The sequence below is a fragment of the Ricinus communis genome, chromosome 9 (assembly GCF_019578655.1).
Source record: "Ricinus communis isolate WT05 ecotype wild-type chromosome 9, ASM1957865v1, whole genome shotgun sequence".
Classification (NCBI taxonomy): domain Eukaryota; kingdom Viridiplantae; phylum Streptophyta; class Magnoliopsida; order Malpighiales; family Euphorbiaceae; genus Ricinus; species Ricinus communis.
The window spans coordinates 24,582,987-24,608,455 of record NC_063264.1 but is presented as its reverse complement, the minus strand read 5'-3'; the positions used below and the strand labels follow the sequence as shown (position 1 = coordinate 24,608,455).

Genomic DNA, 25,469 nt, shown 5'->3' with positions numbered 1-25,469 from the left:
TGCAACAACACTTATTTTAGATATAGTTGACTTGCCACCTCTACCTCCCTTTGAACCCTTTCTTCCTTTACCTTGTATTGCATCTCTTTACCTTTCTAGTTGTTGTAACTTAACTTGAATCAATTGATGTCATTGTTGCTTTACTGGAAGCCTTATAACCATTTATAAACTTGAGCTTCTTGTTCTCAGACATATAAATATTAGTGCAACAATAGTTAAAATTATTAACATTTATCTACAAGACAGTTTACAGAATACATTAAAATGACTTCATACTCTTAGATATATGTTGCCACTTCCTTCAAAGATTTTGACCCCATTACCATTTATAATTTTTCTCTTTTCATTTTTCAATATTTATACATCACTTGGAGCAGACATATTACTAGAATTACCTTGACTTCCATGCATCTAAACATCACTTGCTTTTTTTATTGGTTTCCTTCTTTTACTTTGTGTCATATTAGTAGTAGTTTGTCTACCACTTGAGCCCTCAACTAAATTCATAATTCTTGATCTACCCCTTTTAACCTGTAATTAAAATGAATAGTATACATAAGAACATTATTTAATAATAGAGATAATTAGCAAACACTTTCTTACTTCCTGGTAGCTTTACTAGCATCTGAAATATAGGATCATTGTCTCATTTTACAACTCCTTTTGTTATGATCAACTACCTCACAAATTTTGCAAGTCATAGTTTTGTCTGCTTTGTTGGATTCTTTGGATCATCTATGGGACCTCTTCTTTTATTATTTATGGGCCTACTTGGCATTTTCTTAAAAGTAGGTTGTTTGACCTATAGGTCATCAGCTTGGGGCCACATATTCTTACCATTAAGTGGCTCCAAAGCATGTGAATATGCATCAAAATTAAGGATCTATATATACTGCAATATTCTTATTCAACTAGTTTATACTAGAACATGCATAGAACACCGTATATTTGCCATGTCCTACAACTACATGTGTGATTGTTCAAATCCACAAAAAATTGATCTTCACCTATATTGACTTGAAATTTCCCACCAACAACATGTTTACAAGTATTCAACCTACTATTGTACTTGATTTCCTTTAACTTAGTTCTAATCTTAGAGCACATTGTATTTATTTGCTCACTAACATACATCAATTTTTATACATTCTCTGCATCAATGCACACATAATTTTCTCTAACATGTCAATAATTGAGTTATCCCTAGCCTTTACAATGTACCTATTGAATGTCTCAATTACATTGTTATCAACCATATCATACTTAGGTAGTTTACTAATAAATGACTTAGACCATTTAGAAGGGTCTCTCTCTAGGAAATTATTTTATGCAACCTCATTCTCTCTTGTAATTTCTTCAATTTCTTCTTTGTATACAGCTTCATAAGTGCTCTTAACTGCTCTCTAAAACATGTTTTAAAGAACATGTCCTTTTTATTCTTTCTTTTAATTGTAGTACATGTGTCTGACATAATTTATGTTATGCAAATGGAGACAAGTACTTGATGGTATTAATAAGTTCTTAAGAAAACACAGTAAAACCATAAGTTAATATCTACTCTTCTAAACAATAGAATGAATGGGCATATTTAAGTAGAATAAGGAAATTTACCTTTTTTATTAGATATGAAGGTCTATCTTAATCTATCACCTATTTGCAACTCTTTTAGGACAATGTGCCAAAGCCAAGTCCAAAAATACTCATTTTCAACTTCTACCACAATGCAAAAAATAAGGAATATTTTATTATTCCTATCTTTGCCTATGGCACATACAAAGCCCCATTAAGATATATCTTTAGGAAGTAGCCATCAAAACCAATGATTGCTCTACATCCTTTTAAGAACTCCTTTCTTAGAGTACTAAATCCAATGAAAAAACCTTTGAAGGTACAATCTTTTTCAAGTAGGAAATCAAATCTCCCCTCCTTGTCAACCCTTATCAACTCAAATTTATTGGATCTCAGTTGAGCATAATGTTCATGCATAGACCCTCTAAGGATGTTCAATTCTTACCATTTTGCCCTATAACACTTAGACCTTATACTTGAACATAAAATTTATCCATCAATTCATCTTCCAAATCTTTAACACTCTAGTTGGCATTTCCCCTAAACCTATATATATACTCATTAGCCACTTAGGCAAAAGTAGCTTGCTTGTTCTTTATCTCTCAATCGCATTTGTGTCATGAATGTATGATTTAATTGCAAATGTTTCTCACTCTTAATCATATTGTCATAAAGTCTCTATAAGTAGTTCTTTTGAAATTTCATCTCAAGTTGAAACTCGTTGCTCCTCGTTGCTTAAACATTATGACCATTAATTATAGTCCATTTCTACACTGCAGTTTTATATAAGTGAGCATCTTCAACACCTCATTCCAAGCTTTAGCTATAAAAATTTAGGATCACATCTTGGATCATAAACAACTATTTTTCTCCTTTTGATTCTCTCTTCTAGCTTATCCTCATCACTACAGATGAAGTTAACATCACTATCAGAATCTTCATATTCTCTAATAAAACCAAATTGTTCTATCTATCTTTTCCTACCCTATTATCATTAACAATTGTACTCTTAAAATGCAAACCAGTGTTGTTCTGTAATCTATCAACAACTTCATCAACCAATACATATTTCATGTACTTTACTTTATTTTGCCTAGCTTGAATGTTTTCTTTATCATCTTAAAGTTCATAATCTTCTAGTCCATTATCAATGTCATTCTAATAGACTGGGCAATAGTCAAGATCTAGTTCCTCCTTACTGGCATGAACATTCTCATTCTATTCATTTTCATCATGTTCAATGCTAACATCAATGTAATCTTAACCCTTATTTTCTACTCAGGTCCATCTAGATTAAGTTCAACAGCTTCAGGATCAACATCCTTATTCACTTCATTACTGCCCCTTACATTTTCAACTACATCACGTCCATCTTCTTTTCCCTTCTTACTAGTAGCTACTCCTTCTACATATAATTGAATAACCCCATCCTTATTACCAACATACTGCACCGTGTCTATTAATTATTTATCATTAACCATTTTCCTTAGACCATTATTTAAACTTAAACCAGGAATTTTACAACTTAGTTTGTAAGCATTATAACCCAGTTTTTCAACTTCATCCACTAGGTCTAGATAATCTCTCCTATCTGAGTCCGAACCATATTTAGGCTTGATGTCACCCCATATAAACCACATTGCCACCTATAGTTGTAAATCTTCCACTATAACTATAAATAGAAAATACATAATCCATTTTGTTCAAATATTAAAATAAAATTACTCATTATATGAAAGGTTTAAAAAGCCTTAAGCAAGAAAAAAGTGTCATTTTGATCCATGATCTTCAAATTACACTTTAGTCTCCAGACGGGCAAATTACCGGTTTAATCATCGGAGGACAAAAGTAAATCAAATTGCATTTCAAAGTAGAAGGTATCAATCTAAGATCAAGTCCAACACTCAGAAAAAGGGAAATAGTAGAAAATTCAATTTTATCGATCGATTCCAGAAGCAGAAGATGATAAAAAAGTAAAGAATAGGTCTTTACAATCAAACAAGGTGTAGTCCTTTAATCAAACGGGTGTAGTCCTTCAATAAAATAGGTGTAGCCATTAAATAAAGTAAGTGCAATCCTTAATCAAATGGGTATGATCCTCAAACTAGATGGGTGCGGTGCTTAAAATTAAACGGGAGTTGTACCCAAATCGAAGCTAGATGGAAAGTCTACACCAACAAGGGCATACAAAAAATAGCTTCTACAGCCCCAAATCATATTCTTTTTGTCACATCCTTAATATTTATGATTTGTCTCAATTATTGATCATATTTTTGCTTGTAAATCTCGAAAAATCGAGGTCAAGCTGTTAGCACCCGTTCTTCAAATCTAGATATCGAGAAAATTATAGAAAATCTGATGATGAAAGGTATTACTTTTCTCGAGTCTCGAAAGGTTAAACTCGGGCTAATTCCAATTAAGATTGTAAATGATTGAACCAAAAAAATTATTTTCTAAAATTAATTTGGATTAAATTGATAGAAAAATTAAGTTTAAGGAGTGAAATTATAAATTTTAAAAGTTTAGGGACCAAAGCATTAATGCCTTAAATCCTTTTAACTCCTGCGCCAATCAGCTCGACATACAACGAAATTGGTTGTACAAAGAGTCGAGAGTTAGCATAGAGCCAGTCTACTTTGTATAGAGCCGATTGGATTCACAGAGTCCTCATTGGCTCCAAACTCGAAACCCGAAGTCGATTTGTGTAAATTTTTAATTTAAAATGATAAAATTTGTAAAAATACATCTTCTAAAATGTTTAATTGATAAATATTCAAATTTTTAATGATTTCAATAAATTATTCAATATTTATGGATAAACACTCCTAATAAGTCTAAAAATTGATTTTTTTTAATTATGGATATTTAACAAAAGTTAAGAACGTATATCAAAGGCTTTTATAATTTCTTAAGCTTTTTCCTATAAATAGAATAAGAACCCTTGAGCTTAGAATTAACAACTATTAGCAATTCTCAGAATCTTTTTAGTAACTTTTAGCAGAATAATAATAAGTATTAAGCAGTACGCATTCCTAAAAATAAACACACAAAAAACTTTCAACACTCTAGATTTCTACCTTATATTCAATTCAACCTCCACTTTATCACCTAAGACTCGAGGATTTACACAATATGATGACTGATAAGGAAGAAAAGCTAATTGAGGAAACAAAATATTTCACAGAGACAACAGATACAAATATCACTGCAGTAAATCAAGGAAATATTCAAAGGAATCATTCTCATAAATTCATGCCTATAATCAAGGAGTTAATATAGTATACAGCTTGTATCTTGCTATCTTGCCTTTTTAATTCTCCTTTCTCTTTGTATATAAGTCTGACCTGTTGTAGGAAAAATAAACAGCAAATTGAATAAAATATTAAGTTTATAAGAGTTTTTCATGGTATCAAAGCCTTGAAACTTGCAAGCATCAAGAGCCCAGTTCCTCCATTTTCTTATTGATCAGTCATAGAAGAACCCAAGCTTACATTACAATCATTCCATCAATGTGCCAGTTTGATTTCAATTAAACTAGGCTCCAATAACTATCTCGTATGGCGATCACAAATCCTTCATCTGGCTCGTAGTCTCGGTGTGCTTCATCATTTGGAAAAGAATGAAGACAAACCTGAATGTTTGCTAAAAGATGGGGTTATGAATCCAGCCTATACCTTATGGTTAACAAATGATGGTCTTGTTATCTCATGGTTGCTTAGCACAATAAAAGAAGAAGCTCAACCATCCATTGCAGAAGATGCTACTACCTACGATGTGTCGAGTTCTTTAGAAGAACAACTGCTACCAATCACAATTGAAAAGGAAGGTCTTTTGAAAAATATGCTGATGACCATCAAGAAAGGATCACGATCCTTAGATGTCTACACAAAAGAATTTAAATCAATCTGCGACAACCTAGCAGCTATTAAGAAACCAGTGGATGATCTTGATTAAGTCTTTCAATTTGCATATGGACTAGGAGCAAAATATGAAAGCTTCCATCTAGCTATGGTAACTAAACGTCCTTATCCTAAATTTAATCAATTTTTACTTGCTCTTCAGGGATATGAGCAGACCCTAGCTTCTTAAAGGAAGAAGAGAATAGTTATATTGAATATAATCAAGCACTCTTTAGCCAACGTGGAAGTGGACGTGGACGTCGCTGGAGTTTTAATTCAAAAGGTAGAGGATTTACTCCAGCAGGACGTTACAACAATGTTGATTCCAATAACTTCAAGAAAAAGAAGACCAAACGAAGTTGTACAACAACCAAAAAGTGACAAACCAACATGTCAAATATGTGGTAAGCTGAATCACGTTGCTCTTGATTGTTGGTATAGATTTGACTATTCCTATCAATCAGAAGATCTACCACAAGCATTGGTAGCTCTCACCTTAAACAACAATGGCCCTTCTTTTTACATGGACTTGGGAGCTACAGCTCACATGACCAACAACGCAGGTATGTTGTCTTATACAAAACCATGTAAAGGAAAGGATGTTATCTATGTTGGAAACAAAAATAAACTTGATATAACACATACTGGAAATACATGTGTTTGAGAATTAAATTAAAAAGATGTTCTTGTCGTTCCTAAACTGAAAAATAATTTAATTTCAGTAAGTAAAATCACTAGTGATAACTCTTGTACTGTTGAATTCACACCATCTTATTTTGTTATTAAGGATCAAAACAAGAGAACAATAGGGAAGGGGCATAGACAAGGACAACTCTATGCTTTAGAACCTAGTTTTCAAGAAGTTTTATCTGCAAGAAAAAGGGACAACTCATTCTCTTTGTGGCACCAACGCCTTGGACATCCAAGTGCAAAGATTTTATCTCTATTAAAAGGAAAGAAAGTCATTAATGTCACTAATTGGCAAACTAAGTCTTCTATCTGTGCTAGTTGCCAATCTGGAAAGAGTTGTAAATTACCCTTTAATTTAAATAATGATATGTCTGATTATCCATTACAAAAAGTGCATTGTGATCTTTGGGGACCAGCTCCCATTGTCTCAAATCAAGGATTTTAGTTTTATGTTATATTTATAGATGATTTTTCAAGATTTTCTTGGTTATATCCTTTAAAGAAAAAGTCAGATTTTTTCTTTGTTTTCAAAAATTTCAAAAATTAGTAGAAAATCAATTTGATAGAAAAATAAAATTTTTTCAGTGTGATGGGGGTGGAGAATTTAACTCTTTTGATTTTCTCAGTCATATTAGTAATTGTGGTATTCAGCTCCAAGTTTTATGTCCTGAATCACCAAAGCAAAACAAAGTGGCCGAGAGAAAGCATCGGCACATTGTTGAGACAGGTTTAACTATGTTATTTTATGCTAACTTGCCATTATTTTTATGGATTGAAGCTTTTCTTGCAGTTGTCTATTTAATCAACAGAATGCCAACCTCAGTTTTACACAACCAGTCTCCATACTCTAAACTATATCATAAAGAACCAAATTACAAAAGCTTGCGAGTGTTTGGATGCTTATGTTTTCCTTCTCTAAGACATCAATGAGGTAATAAATTTGTTAAGAAAACTTATCTTTGTGTATTTATTGGTTATAGTCCTATTCACAAGGGTTATAAGTGTTATGAACCTCAAACAAAAAGAGTATATATATCAAGACACGTTGTTTTCGATGAAGGTAAATTCCTCTATAAACCCTCTCCTCAAGAATCGATTATTGTACCATTAGAATTTGTTGAATTTCCAGCACTTGATGAATGGTTTAAAGTCACTCTTGAAGCTGAACCTCCAAAGGTAGGAACAAATGTAGAGTCAGCAACTCAAACATCTATTATAACTACTAACGACTGTTGTGATGAAAATAATGATAATGACAAATGTAATAATGATAATAATGTTGAATCTCCTGACAATAATGGAGTTTTGCCTGATGTTAATCTGCCTCATGAAGATGAAACCTTAGTTGCAGCTGAACTGGCAGATACACAAACTCTCACTTTGCTAAATGACTTGCCTAGGTATATTGTTGATACAAATATCGACAATAATGAAAGTGAAAATTATGTTCATCCCCAACGCCATAGGCAACCTCCAAAACATCTACAAGATTATGAATGCTATCTATCTCAACTCGAGTTACCTGTTGAACCCCGAAATTATCATGTTGCTCTAAAAGATCCTCGATGGGTTATGGCCATGGAAGAGGAACTGCATGCCCTTCATTCAAACCAAACCTGGTCACTAGTTCCTCGACCCTAAAATGTGAATGTTGTTGGGTCAAAATGGATTTATCGTATAAAGCAATGAGAGAATGGATCTATTGAGCGCTTCAAGGCTCGTCTTATTGCCCGTGGTTTTACACAAGTCTCGGATATTGATTTTGATGAGACTTATAGCCCAGTTATTCATCATACTACTATTCGTCTTGTGATAGCACTTTCAACTTCTCTAAATTGGCACATGAAACAACTGGATGTGAAGAACGTCTTTTTGCATGGAAATTTAAAGGAGATTGTGTATATCGAACAACTCCCTGGTTTTGTGGATCCGCACAAACCTAATCATATATACCTTCTTCACAAGTCTCTCTATGACTAAAGCAAGCTCCTTGAGCTTGGTTTGATTGCTTATCTCGGTTTCTTCATCATCTTACTTTTTATTGTAGTAAGGCAAATTCTTCTTTATTTGTTTATCGTCAAAATTCTGTTACAATATTGTTTCTCATCTATGTAGATGACATATTGGTGACTGGAAATAATGACTCCTTTATCTCTAATTTAATTCATCAATTGAGTGCATAATTTGCTATAAAGGATCTTGGATATCTAACATTCTTTTTAGGTGTGGAAATTAAATACTTCAATGGAGGAGTCATTCTTTCTCAAGGCAAATATTTCAAGGATTTTCTCAGCCGTACAAGGATGGCCGATTGTACTCTTAATGCTACTCCTATGGTTCTCAAAGAAAACGATAATATGTCAAAATAAAATGGTGTAAATGCTACTTAATATAGAAGTATCGTTGGCGCTCTTCAATACCTCACATTCACTCAACTAGACATTCAACATGTTGTAAATAAAGTTTGTCAATTCTTCAACTCCCCCACAGAACTACATCTTAAAGTAGTCAAGCGAATTCTTTGCTACCTTAAAGGTACATAAGACTATGGCTTACGGTTCATTTCTAACAGTCCTCTCTCTTTGTATGCTTTTTCAGATGCCGATTGGGCAGGTTGTCCTTTAATCAGATGAAGCACAACAAGTTTTTGTGCTTTTTTAGGTGCAAATTGCATCTCTTAGTGTTCAAAGAAGCAACCTACATTTGCTCGATCTAGTTCAGAAGCAGAATATAGGTCCATGGCTTCCACCATAACTGAATTAACTTGGCTCACATTTTTATTACATGACATTGGCATCCCTTTACTTCATGCTCCATAATTATTCTGCGATAATCTCAGCGCTCTTCATATGTCGGTTAATCCTCTTTTTCATGCGAGGACAAAGCATATCGAAATAGACTATCATTTTATCCGAGAAAAGGTAGCCATGGGTCATCTTGTCACATGGTTTGTGCCATCTTCACATCAAATAGTAGATATTCTTACCAAGTCCTTACCAAAGGCACCTTTTGTTTTCCTTTGCGACAAGATGGGACTCCATTTACACTCCGTCTCCAACTTGAAGGGGGTTGATAAGGAAGAAAAGCTAATTAAGGAAACAAAATATTTCACAAAGACAACGGAAACAAATATCACTGCAGAAAATCAAGAAAATATTCAAAGGAATCATTCTCATCAACTCATGCCTATAATCAAGGAGTTAATATAGTATACAGCTTGTATCTTACTATCTTGCCTTTTTAATTCTCCTTTCTCTTTGTATATAAGTCTGACTTGTTTTAGGAAAAATACACAGGAAATTGAATAAAATATTAAGTTTATAATGGTTTCAAATCATATTATAATACTTCTTCTCTCTTATGATCTTTTCTTTTATATTTTGATTGTTACTTTATTAGGAATATGCTAGGAATAACATGATTTTTTGTTGGGATTATTTTCTTATGATTAACATGCTTAGAATCAAGTTTTCTATGTGATTTATGTGTTTCTATTATATGCATGTTTCTTTGATTTTGAAAAAATTTACTTATACTCTCAAATTATGAATCTTATAATCATGTATATGAATCAATATGTTTGGTTAAGGATGATTTATGGGTTTTGGCATAAACTAATTAGGGTGGCATGATTAGTTTAGCATCAGTTGTAGAAATTGCCATATTAGAAAATTTACTTACTATAAGTTTATTTGGTATTATATTGCCTTAACAGTTAATTATTCTATACATGATCTCATCCTTTATATGTTGTTAATCATGTTTCACGTGATTTGGTGCATGTGCATTACAATTTTGAGCTTGGAGTGCCTAAAAGTACCAAATCAGCCTAGAACAGGACTATAGAGCCGATCGACTCAATGCACAATTGATTGTTTATTTGTTGAGTTGATCAACTTTGTAATATCACCAGCTGGACGGGCAACTAAATCTGTCATATTTTGCAATTTCGGGCCCTTTTTTATTTCTTTTCGCCTTTTTTGACCTAAACTAGTTTTTTTTTTTAAGTTTATTAGTTGTGGGAAGGATTGTAATAATTTAGATTTACTGCTTTCTTTATTTTGTTTATTTATTTTTACTTTATTTTGCTAGATGAATAAAAAAATAATTGTTGTATGATTGTTAATTAAAATTGAACACCTAAACATAGGCTTAAAATTGCGCTTTACATGTAAATTACAGTCCATTAGGTTAAATATTAGTAAATTGGGCCTAAATTAAAATCCATTTAGACTTGGTAGAATTTTTATCATGTTTAAAGTTAATTAATGGACTTACTTAGCATAAGGAGATTGAATTGGGCCTTGGCATGGAAAATATAGCCCAATTAGGATAAGGACTTCGCATAATTTGTAATTAGGCTATACTAGAGTAGCCTCTTGAGTATAATTGAGTAGTAAATTTAGGCTAACAATATAATTAAGAATTGGGCTTAACTAAAATGTGTTATATTTAAGTGGGCTTCATATGTTGTAGTGATTAATCATAGAATTATAAATGTTGTGTTAATGGGGAATAACCCGTTAAACATTAAATTTAAAAATAGGGATATACAACTAAGGAAGTTGGCTTCTAGACCCATCTCTAGATATGGCGAAGCTTTCTTATAGAATCTAGTATGCCACTCAATTAGTAAAAATGTCTTAGAGAATTATCTGGATGGCGACTCCTTTTCTGTGTGACTAGTTAATATATGCTTGAATTAGGTTGAAAAGCCTTGCATTGTCACAGTCGCTAGAAACACTTGAGTGCATGCCCCAAAACTGCCGCCCATAAATTATGTACTATAAATTTTAAAATTTATTTTTGCTTTTAAATATGGGATTTTTCAAATGATAGTTTTACCTATAGAAATTCTAAATTTAAGTATGAAAGTGCAGAATAGATGTCTAAGAGGGGATAAATTGAACTTTTCAAAATTTTCTAGCTTACGTACATTACTAGTTTATCAAACGCTTATAAGATAGTTCTACAAGAATTTATTATGACCTTGAAGCTAACTGCATAAATATCTAACTAAGCTTAAAAAGATTTATCCTAGTTCGGTACTAAGACCTACATCCAGTCGTTAAGAATTTCACCTTAAGATTGTCTCCATTGTTTGACTCTATTATTGGCTAGAGATCAAGCCTTATAAGGTTTTGATACTAAGACACCTTATACAGTTTGAAATATCTCCTCTCTCACTAACCCATAGAAGTTATTAGGCTTATATCAATCTCTCTCTTGCTTCTTAGGTTAAAATAGACATCTAACAAACTCTTAGAAAGGAGGAAGTATCACCCTATAAACCACAAACTTTAACACAAGGAGCTTGGAAATGTTATAAGAGATTTTCTCTTTTGAAAGCAATAAATACAAATGAACAAAATTTCTATACAAATCATATGCAATTTTAATGCAAGAAATACTAATTTTGGAACATCATAAATTTAAACACTCAAGAATAAAAGATGAATAGAAAGAGTGATAAGCCTTTTCAGTTCTTGAGAGTTTTGGAAAGTAAAGTTATTCTTCCTTATTGATTTGGTAGGTAAAGCCTTTATTTATAGAGCAACAGAAAAGCTAGTTGTTAGAGACATTGCTAAAAAGTTTAAATATATACATAAAGACACCTTTTCAAAATTTGCTTTAAAGAACTTTAGAGTTGCTGATTTAGACATCTCACACACTTTACAGCTTTCTATCAATAGTCAATAGAAAGCTGCTAGAAAAGGCTTGTCATTGTGTTAGACAACTAAAATTGATAGTGTGAGGATGCTTCCATTTCGCCCAATAAAACTAGCCATTTCGACATATGTGAAGAATATGTAAGTGTATGGAAAATGATGTATCATACTAGATAACAGATAGATACCTTTAAGGTATCGCATAGATGCCTAATCTAAAACAGATATCTTAAAAGATGTGATATTAAGGGAATAATAATTTTTGTTTTCTCAATCACTTTGAGAAAATTAAAATATATTTTCATGATTTAAAATTAGAAAAAGATTTAAAATTTTACAATGTACAAGAAATTCATTTTGGAAAAGCAACTTGATCCATTTAACAAGATATCTAAGACGCACAAATTCCCAATAGAGATTGCTTACACCTAAATTATGTTTGGAGTGTCCGTTGTTACCTTTGATCAAGGTAGATGTCTGATGGAACTTTCTATTTTGCCAGTCATCTAATCAAATCTGCTTTGTACGTGTACTATTAGATGTCCATATACACAGTACAAAAACATGCAATCTCATGTTATCATCAAAATCAAAATTATTAGCTTCTTGGGGCTAACAATCTCCCTCCTTTTTATGATAACAAAACACACTATTTGGTGACCATGACACTTTTTAAATTATCTGCAATTTACACACTGTAGAAATCTAACTGTATAGTTAGATGTTTGTACCTACAAACTAGATAGCTAAAGACAAGTATATGTATCCAATATCAACATTTTAAACGCATCCATAAGATTTATGTAAGAAAAAATAACAAGTATTATACTAGCAATGGATTAAAAATAAATCTATTCAAATTATTCTAAGGCATGCTCCCCCTATGCAGATGCCTATTTGTGTTCATGCAATAGTATTTCAAGATATCCCCTGAGCATATCCAACATGCAAAAATATTTCTCCATTTCTTTGTCATCAACAAAAAAAATGATACTTAGCATTCATAAACAAATATTGTTCAAATTGTCAAAAAAATTAAAAGGCTTTGAGACAGAAGAAGAAGAAATGAAGTAGTAAACTTGGAGGATGGGCTTAGTAGATCTATGCTTTCTTCCCTTCTTAGTGGTCTTGGAGACCTTGGTGCTTTTAGCACTCTTCTCTTTCGCCCGTTCCTCAGCAAGCTTGATCTTCTTTCCTTATCTCTCTTCATCAGTGGAGCTAACTGGACTCTCACTTTCAGACAATTTTCCTTTTCTTTTCTTTCAAATAGTAGTAGCTTCCTCAACATACATCTTCTCAGTCTGAGATGAGAGACAGTTAAGTCCTTCAATTATGTCATACATCTCTTTCCACATACTTAAACTGTTGAAACTCTTCTTTTAAGCTTTTTTCAAAGGTACTATTCAAAATCACTCTACTTCTTCTAAATCTCTCTAAATAAATGATAGACATCTGAGCTAAGATCAAGATCCATATACAGCTGTTGGTTTGACAATGCAGTCAAATGACTATTAAGAGCAGTAGTGATCTTACTCCATAAATTATTGATTGAATTATGATCCCTTAAAACAATAATGCAAACTTTTGCTTCTTCTTTACTTTTTTTATTTTTATGTTTCTTCTCGTTCTTTTTCAGTCAAATCAGGGCTCTTTTCTGATTCATTTGATTTTTCTTCCTCATAATCAAATTTCTTATTGGTGCTAACTGTCTAATATTTTGTTCCTTCAGTTGATTCCTCTTAGGAATTTGAGTATTGTTTTTTAGGCATTTCTTTTCCTACTAAGTCTTGTTGCTCTACTTTGGCCAAAAAGTCCTTGTTCAAGTTAATCAATTCTTTGCTTTTCTCTTCTTTTCAAATTATTGAATAAATCAACACCAGCTCGTAGGTCCCCTATTGATTAAGTTTATCTTATTGTTTTAGAATAATTCTTGATAAGGGTCTGTAACTTTTTGGCTTATTTTATTTCCTATAAATTAGCTATGAATAAGTCATAGATGTAGTGGGTTGTTAGCTAATTATTTTCCTTTTTATTCTGTAAATCTGGTGAAAGTGGAAAATATATGTGTCTATATAAGGCAATATTTAGTATTAAATAAAATTATCTTTCATAGGCATCTCTTTCTCTTTTGTCATTTGTTTAATTATTAAGCACTTGAAGTTTATTAACAATAAGCTTTATATAACTCTGTTCAACAATCTGGTATCAGAGCTTGATTATGAGCACAAGATGGGTGACCTTCAAGTAGTTGGTGGAATCAAGAAGCTTAATAACCAGAATTACAATTCATGGTCTACTTGTATGATGTCCTACATGCAAGGCCAAGATCTATAGGAGGTTGTATCTAGAAATGAAGTAAAATAACCGGAGGTTGAAGATGCGAATGGGATATTACGGAAGTGGAAGATCAAAGCGGGCAAAGCAATGTTCATTTTAAAGACGACAGTTGAAGAGGATGTATTGGAGCACATCGAGATACAAAAACTCCCAAAGAAGCTTAGGATGTGTTTGCCAAGCTGTTCTCTAAGAAGAATGATACGAAACTCCAACTCTTAGAGAGTGAGTTGTTGTCAATTGTACAACAAGACATGACAATTGCACAATACTTCTATAAAGTGAAGTCATTATGTCGAGAGATTTCTGAGTTGGATCCAGAGGCTCCTATTGGCGTTACCAGGATAAAGAGGATCATCATCCATGGTTTGAAGCCATAATTTAGGAGTTTTGTTGCTGCCATTCAAGGATGGCAAAATCAGCCGTCGCTCGTAGAATTCAAAAATTTGCTAGCTGGCCAGGAAGCTTTAGCTAAGCAAATGGGAGGAGTCTTATTGAAAAGTGAAAAAGAGGCACTCTATGCCAACAAAGGCACGTGGAATTCTAAGCAACATGTCACAGGTGGTTCCAAAAGGTATGATTACAAGGCAAAAAGTCATCAAGGTAAATCGAGTGTCCATGAAGAAGGAGATCCTAAGAAATTTGGCAATGGAAGAAAATTTGAAGGAAAGTGCTACAACTGCCAAAAGAAGGGTCATATGGTGAAAGATTGTTGGTCTAAAGAAGAAGGGTGTGGAGAGCAATGTTGCAACTTCCAAAGGTGAAGACGAGTGGGATGCTAAGGCGTTTTTTGCTGCAGATGAAGAAGAGACAACATGTACAACAACATTTAATCAAATTGATTATGAGAATGATTGGATTGTTGACTCAGGTTGCTCAAACCATATGACCGGTGATAAAGAGAAGTTGCAGAACACGTTAAAATACAAGGGAAGCCGGGTAGTGGTGACGGCGAACAACTCAAAATTGTCAATCGCTCATATTGGTAATACAGTAGTCCCTCCCCACTATAATGATACAGAGTTGCTGCTCCAAAATGTTTATCATGTCCCAGGTATGAAGAAAAATCTTCTCTTAGTAGCACAATTAACATCTTCTGGTTATTATGTTTTGTTTGGTCCACAAGATGTAAAAGTATATCAGGATCATGTTAAGATCATAGAAGAGCCAATCATGAAGGGGCAAAGGTCGGAAAAGGTCGGAATCAGCCTTTGTGATGTCTGCAGAAACAACATACGTAGAGAAGGCGAGGAGGAACGAGACGGCAGATCTATAGCATATGCGACTAAGTCACGTTAACTATTCCAAGCTAGATGTGATGATGAGGAAGTCAATGCTAAAGGGACTCCCACAACTTGAAGTGAGGTCAAACACTGTATGTGCAGGCTGTCAATATGGAAAAGCACACCGGTTGCCGTATGAAGAGTCAAAGTTTAAAGCCAATGAACCACTATAGTTGATTCATTCTGATGTGTTTGGACCAGTTAAACAAGCTTCCATTGGTGGGATGAGGTACATGGTAACTTTTATTGATACTTTCTCGAGGTATGTGTAGGTTTACTTTATGAAGGAAAAATCTGAAACACTCTCAAAATTCAAAGAGTTCAAGAAAGTGGCAAAAGCAGAAGTTGGTAGAAGTATTTGTTGTCTATGTACAAACAATAGGGGGGAGTACACCTCAGGTGAGTTCTTAGAGTTTCTTTTGAAGTGTAGAATACGCCATCATTTTACATGTGCCAGCACTCCGCTGTAAAATGGCATAGCCAAAAGGAAGAACAAGCACTTGACAGAAATTTGTCGAAGCATGCTTCATGCAAAGAATGTTCCGGGCAGATTTTGGGCAGAAGCAATAACAACCGCAACATTTGTGATCAACAGACTACCTCAACAAAGGTTATGTTTTCTCTCACCTTTTGAGAAAATATGGAACATAAAGCCTGTTGTTGGTCATTTTTGAGTCTTTGGATATATATGCTATGTATTTATACCTGATCATTTACGTAGCAAGATGGAAAAAAAGGTTGTTAGATGTGTCTTTGTAGGATATGATAGTCAAAGGAAAGGGTGGCATTGTTGCGATCCAGCAATTGGAAAATGCTACACATCTCGAAATGTAGTGTTTGATGAAGCCTCTTCATGGTGGTCCTCAAACAAAGAGGTATCTTCAGATTCAAATGTCTTTACTGATCTATTGCAAACTTCTCAATTTCAATTGAGATCGGATGAAACTAAAGATGTAAATCAAGATGGTGAGATCAATGAAAGAGTAGCCAAAGTCCTTGGCAAACCGGTGTCCATCAACAACTAAGCGAAGAAGGAGACATTAATGAAGCAGAAACACGGATTATGCCTAGAAGATCAACGAGGATCAGAAAGCCAAATCCTAGATACGCAAATGCCACCATAGTAGAAAAAGCAGATGCAACGGAACCAGAGACATTTGAGGAAGCATGTCAAAATCATGAATGGAATAAAGCTATGGAAGAGGAAATTTATGCGTTAGAGAAAAATCAAACTTGGGAGCTTATACCAAAGCCAAGAGATGTGAAGCCTATCTCCTACAAATAAGTGTACAAGATAAAGCATCGCATTGATGGGTCAATAGAGAGACACAAGGCTCATTTGGTAGCTCGAGGGTTCTCTCAACAATATGGACTAGAGTATGATGAAACTTTTAGTCCAATTGCAAAGCTTACTATTGTACGAGTCCTACTAGCACTCACAACTAGTAAAAGTTGGAACCTGTGGCAGCTCGATGTGAAGAATGCATTTTTACATGGGGAGTTAGACCGGGATATCTACATGAATCAGCCAATAGGTTTTCAGAGTAAAGATCATCCTGAGCATGTGTGTAAACTTCGGAAGGCACTCTATAGGCTAAAACAAGCATCGAGGGCATGGTATGGTAAAATTGCTGACTTTTTGACTTAAAGTGGTTATTTGGTGACATCTGCAAATTCTAGCTTGTTCGTCAAAGCTGAAGAAGTGAAGCTAGCTATTGTGCTAGTGTATGTAGATGATTTAATTGTCACAGGAAATTATGAAGAAGAGATTCTCCAAACCAAAAAGAACTTTTCAGTTTGGTTTCAAATGAAAGAACTTGGACAGCTCAAGCATTTCCTTGGTCTGGAGATTGATCATACGCATGAAGGAATATATCTCAAGCAACAAAAATATTCCAAAGATTTATTGAAAAGTTTGGAATGCTTAAATGCAAGCCAATCATGACACCGATGGAGCCAAATGTAAAATTATGTGCTCATGAAGGGAAAGATTTGGAAGATGCTATGATGTATCGACGGTTGGTAGGTAGCCTTATCTATTTAACTTTGACTAGACCGGATATTTCTTTTGCAGTTTGTCTGATAAGTCGCTACATGCAAAATCCAAAGAAACCCCATTTGGAAGCAGCTCGGTGAATCTTGAGATACGTAAAGAGTACACTTGGCTATGGTATTATGTACAAGAAAGATGGAGATTGCAAGTTAGTTGGCTACTGCGATGCCGATTATGCAGGTGACCATAATACTCGACGTTCAACTACTTGATATATTTTCATGCTTGGGTCTGGAGCAATTTCTTGGTGTAGCAAAAGACAACAGACAGTGTCTTTATTAATAATAGAAGCAGAATACCGAGCAGCGGCGATGGCAGCTCAAGAAAGCACTTAGCTTGTGTTATTATTGAAGGACTTGCATCAATCAATAGAGTATGATATTCATTTGTATTACGACAACCTTTCAGCCATAAGATTAGCAGAAAATCCAGTTTTTCACGCAAGAACTAAACATGTGGAGGTGCACTATCATTTTATCAGAGAGAAGGTCTTGGAAGAAGAAATTCAGTTGGAGCATGTTGGAACAGAAAAACAAGCTGCAGATTTGTTTATAAAAGGCTTGGGCAGCAATAAACTTGAAAATTTCTGCAATCAACTTGGCATGGTGAAAAGACCAGAAGCTGATGTTGAAGGGGAGTATTGAATATTGTTTTAGAATAATTATTGATAAGGGTCTGTAACTTTTTGGCTTTATTTCCTATAAATTAGCTATGAATAAGTCATAGATGTAGTGGATTGTTAGCTATTTATTTTCCTTTTTATTCTGTAAATCTGGTGAAAGTGGAAAATATATGTGTCTATATAAGACAATATTTAGTATCAAATAAAATTATTTTTCATAGACATCTCTTTCTCTTTTGTCATTTGTTTAATTATTAAGCACTTGAAGTTTGTTAACAATAAGCTTTATATAAGCTCTATTCAACACAAATGTCTCGACCTTTTCATTAGATTTCTCCTTCTCGCCTACATATTTCTTTTTCTCAAGTTCCTCATTATCTTTATTATTGTTATCAAACCCCTCATCCACTAAACTTAGATGTCTCTTTGCTTTGGATTTTCTCTTCCTTACCTCACCCGTTACTCCAAGAGTTTCCCATTATGTTTTAGTTAATCAACCTCATCCTTTTCTCTGTACTTACTGTTGTTGATAGTGAATTTTCCAAAAACATCACTTAGTTTCAACTCTATTCCATCTTTAAGAAGAACCCTAAAGTGTTTAAATAACAAAGGTACATACTGTAAGGCATTCCACTGGTAGGGTTCATATTTGTGATTACATTCAATAGTAGATAAGGAAGGCGTAATTTTTATTTCTTAGCTATGTGCCACATGATCTTTAAATCTAGTTTAGTGATAGAGTCTAAGCTACCCATCCTTAATAAAACATTAGGCTATGAACTCATGCAACATTCTACCATGAAGGCCATAGTCAGTAATGAATTCCTTACCAAAAGTTGGTTGATTGGCCCTCAGCTCTTAGATGAATCTCTTCTTGTCATATCCGGGAATAACTTTGTCACTAGTGTTGTTCAGTAATTTTTGCTCCTTCTACTAGTAAACCCATAACATTTCCTAATAGATTAGTGTGATTTCCTTTGCTTCGCCTTTAATACTCACCCAAACCAGCTCATCTGTCACTTTCGTGTTTGATCTGTAGAACTCAAAGGTAAGTTTCTCATAAATTTCTCTTTATAGTGAATAAATGGAACCCAGCCTTGAAATTCAAACTTCTATTTAAACTTCATAGCCTTATCATTGAATATCTTCCAATTGAAAATCCTAGATTGCATGATCTTATAATTGTCTGCACAGATGGAGATCTAAGGAGCTTAGGATTTCTTTTCTGTTTTAGTTTGTCGCATTGAGGTAGTGGAGGTGTTGAAGACTTTTTCTTTTCTGGTCATGTATGTGAGATGAGTGAAGAAGAAGGATTTTCTTTTGCTTATCTCAAAAAGATATCGAAGGATTTAGAGATATGTGAAAGAGATAAGTTGACATTTTGAAAAATAAGGCTTAAAAGAAAGAGAAAAGTCGAGATAAATAAATAATGAGAAGATGAAGATTGTATTTTCCTTTTTAAAATGGAGATAGGGATAGAAGTTTCAAATACCCAATAGTTAGTCCTATTTGATCATTAATAACCATTCCTTTTTTGTCATGCATCCATTCATTTTATATTTGTGTCAATTTTTTTCTTTCTTCTCTAGTCCCATCAAGTCTTTTTCTCTGTTTTTTACGCAGCCATCGAGTCATACTCTCTTTCCTTTTCTTCATGTTTTACAAGCCAAATAGGTTAGTGCATATGATGAAAAAGAAAAGATTTTGGATTTAGTCTCTTTAAAATAATTTACCAATGATACTTCAAAATAAAAAAAATAACATTACATTAAAATAAGTACTAAAATAATCATGTATTTAGAAGTATATGACACATGGCATAGTTGGATAATCATTGAAGAGCAAATTAGATGTATCATAGTTGAATTGAGTACTAATACCAATGGATTTTAAAATTTTATAGAATTAATCTTTACCAGGAGGTTTAGTTAAGATGTATGTCAATTGCTCATCTGATGGGATAAATTCTAATTGGATATCTCCTCACGACTCGATCTGTGGGCCCGTAACCGGCACTAGAGAATGAGTAGGCGTAAGGCCACCGAATCCCGTAGTAAACCTGACACTCATTAACTTAATTAAATTTCATCTCATATTACTGATGTCACAATTTCTTAATCATTAAATTCTACATATTTAATTTGGTCTGCCAGAAGAATTAGGCGATACTCAAAACTGCATAAAATTACAACTAATAAGTCTATTACTTTTATTATGGAGAATCTAAGATTTTACAATTTAACATACCAAATCAATTACATCACCTGATGATGAAGGAGTCGGGTTGCTAGATAAGAGCCGCGGGAAGACTAACAATTACGGATCTGAAAAACAGTAAAATTGAGACTGTCAGTCTCGAGAGTGAGTTAAAATCATATATCCAAAAGCATTTACAACATTTCCATAACATATTTATTTAATTTGAAATAAATAATAAGTCATGCAAAAATAAATGTGTTCATGTCATGCTTATGTAAAATAATTTTCACACACTACGGAACGGAGTACCTCAGCAGAACCCTAATCCCAATACTGAACATCTCGACTCTCTCTCATTCTAACAGAACTGGCGCCCAGAGAGCTAGGCTCAACCAGGGTCCTTAAATCCAGTTCAGACACTTAATTATCACTAACACTCTTAGCCTTTCGGCTCTCTTACTCCAATAAGACTGGCGCCTAGAGAGCGAAGCTCGACCAGTGTCCTTAACTCCAGTCTAGTCACTTAGGTTTCCAAATAAGCCGGCGCCCAGAGAGCAATGCTCGACTAGGGTCCTTTACTCCGGCACACTCACTCTACTCAGCCCAGAAAGCAATGCTCGACCAGGGCAAGTCCTAAACTTACCTTTTTAAAATTTACTAGTTTACCCCTTTTCTATTCCTCTCGGATTTATACCGATGCACTCATCAAAATAGTATGTTCTACTATCGTTCCATCTCGAGTCATCAGGCAATAATAAATTTAGTGATGAAAAACATGATATATATGAATAGTAATCAAAGAGCATACATGACTTTAACTCACAGCTTTGACGACCTCCTAGCTCTACTCCGATGCCTCGGGTGGAGCGAGCCGAACTGACAGATTTATATAATCACGAAAAACAATTTATTAATAATGCTGAAGCAGTTGACAATTAACCCTAGGTCTAGATTCCTAGGAGTGACTGTCTAAAAATCTCGACTCGGGTAAATTCTAACGAAAATTCGGCAGAACCTCACCTATAATACGAACATTTACCCCCCGTAAAACGGGTCTAGGACCTGCCAGAAAACACTTCAAATATTTAACAATTCATTTTAACGGGAGTCGGGTCCCCAAGACTTCACTATTTTTCCAACTCCGCCACACATCATAAAACACGATCTAAGGCAGACAATCCGGCAAATAAAATATTTTAACACACAATATCGATAATGCTCAACACAATTCAATAAACATATAACTTACTAAATAATTCTAAAATCAGCAGGCCGGAGAAAATTACCGAGACGCTTGATAGCTCGGTCGACTCGCCTCCAGCCGCCGGAGTTCGATCGACGATCCGAACACACCAACGGACTTGAGCTGACGCGCTGATGAGGATCACTACTTCTGATTTTCCGATCCGACCCCCGATCAATTGGAGACATTTATAAACGATCTAGGCCGTCGATTTGCAAACGGAGTCTGATCACCACGAAACTAGTGTCATTGCGAAGCTTGAGCTGAGAAGAGTCTGGATACGTCCTTCGATCATCCATCCCTCGCCGGAAAAACCAGAGAACATCGGCTGCCCCTTCTTTCTCTCTCCATCGGATCTCCTAATTCCGGCCACCAGAAGCGTCGCCGCTGCCGCCAAAAGAAAGCTCGCTCTCCGACAAGCCGATCGCCATCCTTGGCGCCGACGGACACGCCACGAATGGCGCCGGACAGCCGCCTCAACTTCCCCCCTCCCCCTTTCTTTTTACACTGCCATTGGACTCGCCGTACGGCTCTTCCGCCACCGTGGCTCATGACGCCCTCGGACGGACTCTTCCTCCTACCGCCATGGACGATGTGAGCTTCTTCCTTCTCCCCCCCCCGACGTCGACTTCCTCTCTTTCTCCTTTTCTTCTTTTCTTTTCTTTCAACGATTGTCGACAATAGGTCCCTAAACTTTTATTTTTTACCATTTAGTTCCTCAACTTTTTAATTACTAACAATCTCATCCTAAACAATTTCAATTAACCCTTAAATATTTTTTTAGTTTTTCCATTAAGCCCCTAACTATTTAATTTGAGCCAAATTAGAATTATTGAAAATACACAATTACATATTTACCCTTGCTTTTAAATTAAAATTATCAGAAAGCCCTTGCCAACATATTTAATTACAAAAATTACAAACATACAAATTTTTATTAAAACCACATATTAATAAAATTATACTTTTATTCTTTATTATAAAATAAATTTTCAATTTAGTCCTAACACACAATTAATTTAGTTAACCAATTTGCTAAATATTTTTTAATTAAAATTTAACACCATTAGCTAATTAAAATGCCATTTTTCTAAATAATTCTTTTATAAAATATCCCTTACAAATTCTTCCATAATTCTCAAATATAAAATTTAATTTATATATATTCATTTGGAGAAAAAATTTGAATAACCAAAATATAATTTATTTCTCAAATAATTTAATTAATTAATTTTTTAAAAATCAAACTAATTGGATATAGAAAATAACTCCTTTATTTGTCTAGCATTAAAATTTCCATTAAATCATTCCAAATTAAACCAAATAAAAATAAAGTAAATTAATTTAAATAAAATTTATTTATTAATTATTATTAATATAATCATTATTAAATAAAAAAAATTCTGAGTATTACAAACATGATCTCTGATGAAGTGATATCTTACTTCAATATGATTGGTTCTTGAATGTTATACAAGATTTTACGAGAGGTTGATTGGCATTGGTGTTGTCACATTGAATTGGTATATGTTTGTGAAACAGTTCATAGTCTTCTAATTGTTTCCTTATCCATAAGTTTTAAGCAACATAGTTCCCTGCTGAGATGTATTATGCCTTAGCTGTGGACAAAGCAACTGTCATATGATCCGATCTATGAATCCGTGATCAGCACTAGAGAATAAGTATGCATAAAGTCACTGAGATCGATAGCAAGCGTGACTAATCAATAATTTAATAAAATACCATCATCCTACTTAATAATATTTATCAGATATAAATGTCAAACATACATAATTAAGTCCTAAAATAAGTACTGCAGAGCCTCTATAAGTGAAATGCAAAAATATAGTGAAAGCAATTACATTGAACCCGAAGATGGAAGAAATCGGGCTGGCAAAATAATGAAGCAACAGAAAGTCCTAACTATCACCTAAAAAATAAATTTAAGACTGTTAGTCTTGAGAGTAAGTCAAAATCATATAATCCAAAAATAAATATTGCCTCCAAATTAAACAATCTCATAATAAATAAACAAATGAATAAATAAATATATATTTTCGATAATTGATAATCACGCGTCATGTTATTAATTTAGAAAAATTCAATTTTAATAAAAGTAGGACGAGAATATTAGCAGAACTCTAGACTCCAATTATATTACCTAATAAGCTCTCTTATATCCAATAAGACTGGCGCCCGAAGAGCAAAGCTCAATCATAGTTCTTAAATCTAGTTTAATTTCCAACTCAGTCGGTGACTAGAGAGCTAAGTTCGAGTATGGACCTTTCCTCTATTAGTTTCTAAATCTTGTAAGCCCATAGAGTCATGCTCGACCAAGGCATATCATACATAACCTTTTGATTCATGTCTCTGATTTTTACCGATGCACACGCAGTTGTGATGCAACCCATCAAATGACACGTTTTACTATCATCCACATTCCAAATAAAATTAAAATTTAATAGCAATAATAATAATACGAATAAGATAAAAATAATATTATCTAATTTAATATTAAAATATTAAATTTAATAACATGAGTTAATACAGAAATAGTAATTGAAATGCAATAATAACAAATAGTAATAATAATAATAATAAAGATAATAGTAATCATATCGATAATAATGATAATAATAATAACTTTAATAATATTTAAATTAAATATTGATATGATATAAATACGGTTAGTTATATAACATTAACACACAATTCTAATGAAATCTTTAGCTGCTCTTATAACTCCAACAAAGCTGGTTGAATATCCATTTACATAAATAATTCAACTAATATAAAATTCTACAACAATCCTAATCCTAGACTTTCAAGAAGTAGACTGCTTAAAATCTCGACTAATCTTGATTTGAAAATTTTACCAAAATTTGACAAGACACTCGCATTTAAATAATTATTAATATTTAACTAGAGTCAAGTCACTCCCATTTACAATATTTTCTTGACTCAACAACACATCAAAATGCAAATAAATAATAATGCATTAATCGGTTTACTAATCTCAATTCACGATTAGTTTACAAAAACTCCCAATAAGAAACTAAATTTATTTACAATCAATTATCTATCACATTTATCAATTAATAATTAACTTATAAAAGTTTCACCCACAATAATATATAATTAAACTATTAATTATTTATAATTAATTAATAAATAATAAGTTAAATAATTACCAATAATATAAATAAAATTTTTAAGGTTCAGAAAAGTTATACCGAGACGAATATCCGCTGTCACGCACATCCTGAAAACACTAAGGTCCAATTGTTGGAATTTCTAACAGTCTCGGAAATTGAATCCGAAGGCACCCACTTGTAGATCGAGATGCAAGGAGTCCAAATATACAATTATTTTCACCACACAATCACCAAAAATCCTAAAAATCAAGCAAGTGCGGCGAAGCTACACCAGCTCTGGTCACTAGTTTATAGGAGACGTTAGGGGTTATAACAGTCCCAATTGAGGTTTAAGGTCCGAGGAAGTTGCTTCTAGCATTGGTTTGGCTAGAAAACACCAGCAAGTAATTGTACCAGAGGCGATAGCAAGTGGCGGCTTCCTTCTCCTCATTCTGCCATTTCTTGGCCTTTTCAGGCGAGCTTGGTGGTGGCACGATGACGACAACACTAAGGACCTATTTTGGCTGTAATCAGATGTCGAGTGGCTGCCGAAATGGGAGGTTAAGGGAGGGAGAAGGAGATATTGACGGGGGAAGGGAAAAAGATGAAGGAAAATGAGTTTTTTTTTTTTTTTCTTTTCAAGACCAAATGCAATATTTGGCATATAAGGAAAATGCCCCTAGGCCCTTGATTAAAATAGTTGCTATATTAACACATTATTATTATTAGTATTATATTCATATGTACACTTAATTATCTTTCCAATAAACTAAC

General features: G+C 33.7%; 2 long non-coding RNA genes across 7 annotated transcripts; both read right to left on the bottom strand.

Moving 5' to 3' along the window:
* Positions 1-512: 512 nt before the first annotated feature.
* Positions 513-22,455, bottom strand: LOC107261972. 6 transcript variants are annotated; one of them, XR_007217400.1, is made up of 5 exons: positions 21,605-22,455; positions 20,384-20,443; positions 20,036-20,178; positions 18,950-19,152; positions 12,665-13,128 (listed from the first exon to the last, which is right to left on the bottom strand). It is a non-coding gene; the product is annotated as an uncharacterized LOC107261972 (long non-coding RNA). The 6 variants fall into 6 exon arrangements; XR_007217403.1 differs by lacking the exon at positions 20,036-20,178 and having other exon boundaries at positions 20,367-20,443; XR_007217401.1 differs by lacking the exon at positions 18,950-19,152.
* Positions 22,456-23,281: 826 nt separating this feature from the next.
* LOC125371129 lies at positions 23,282-25,469 on the bottom strand. Its single transcript, XR_007217406.1, has 2 exons — positions 24,795-25,469; positions 23,282-23,491 (listed from the first exon to the last, which is right to left on the bottom strand). It is a non-coding gene; the product is annotated as an uncharacterized LOC125371129 (long non-coding RNA).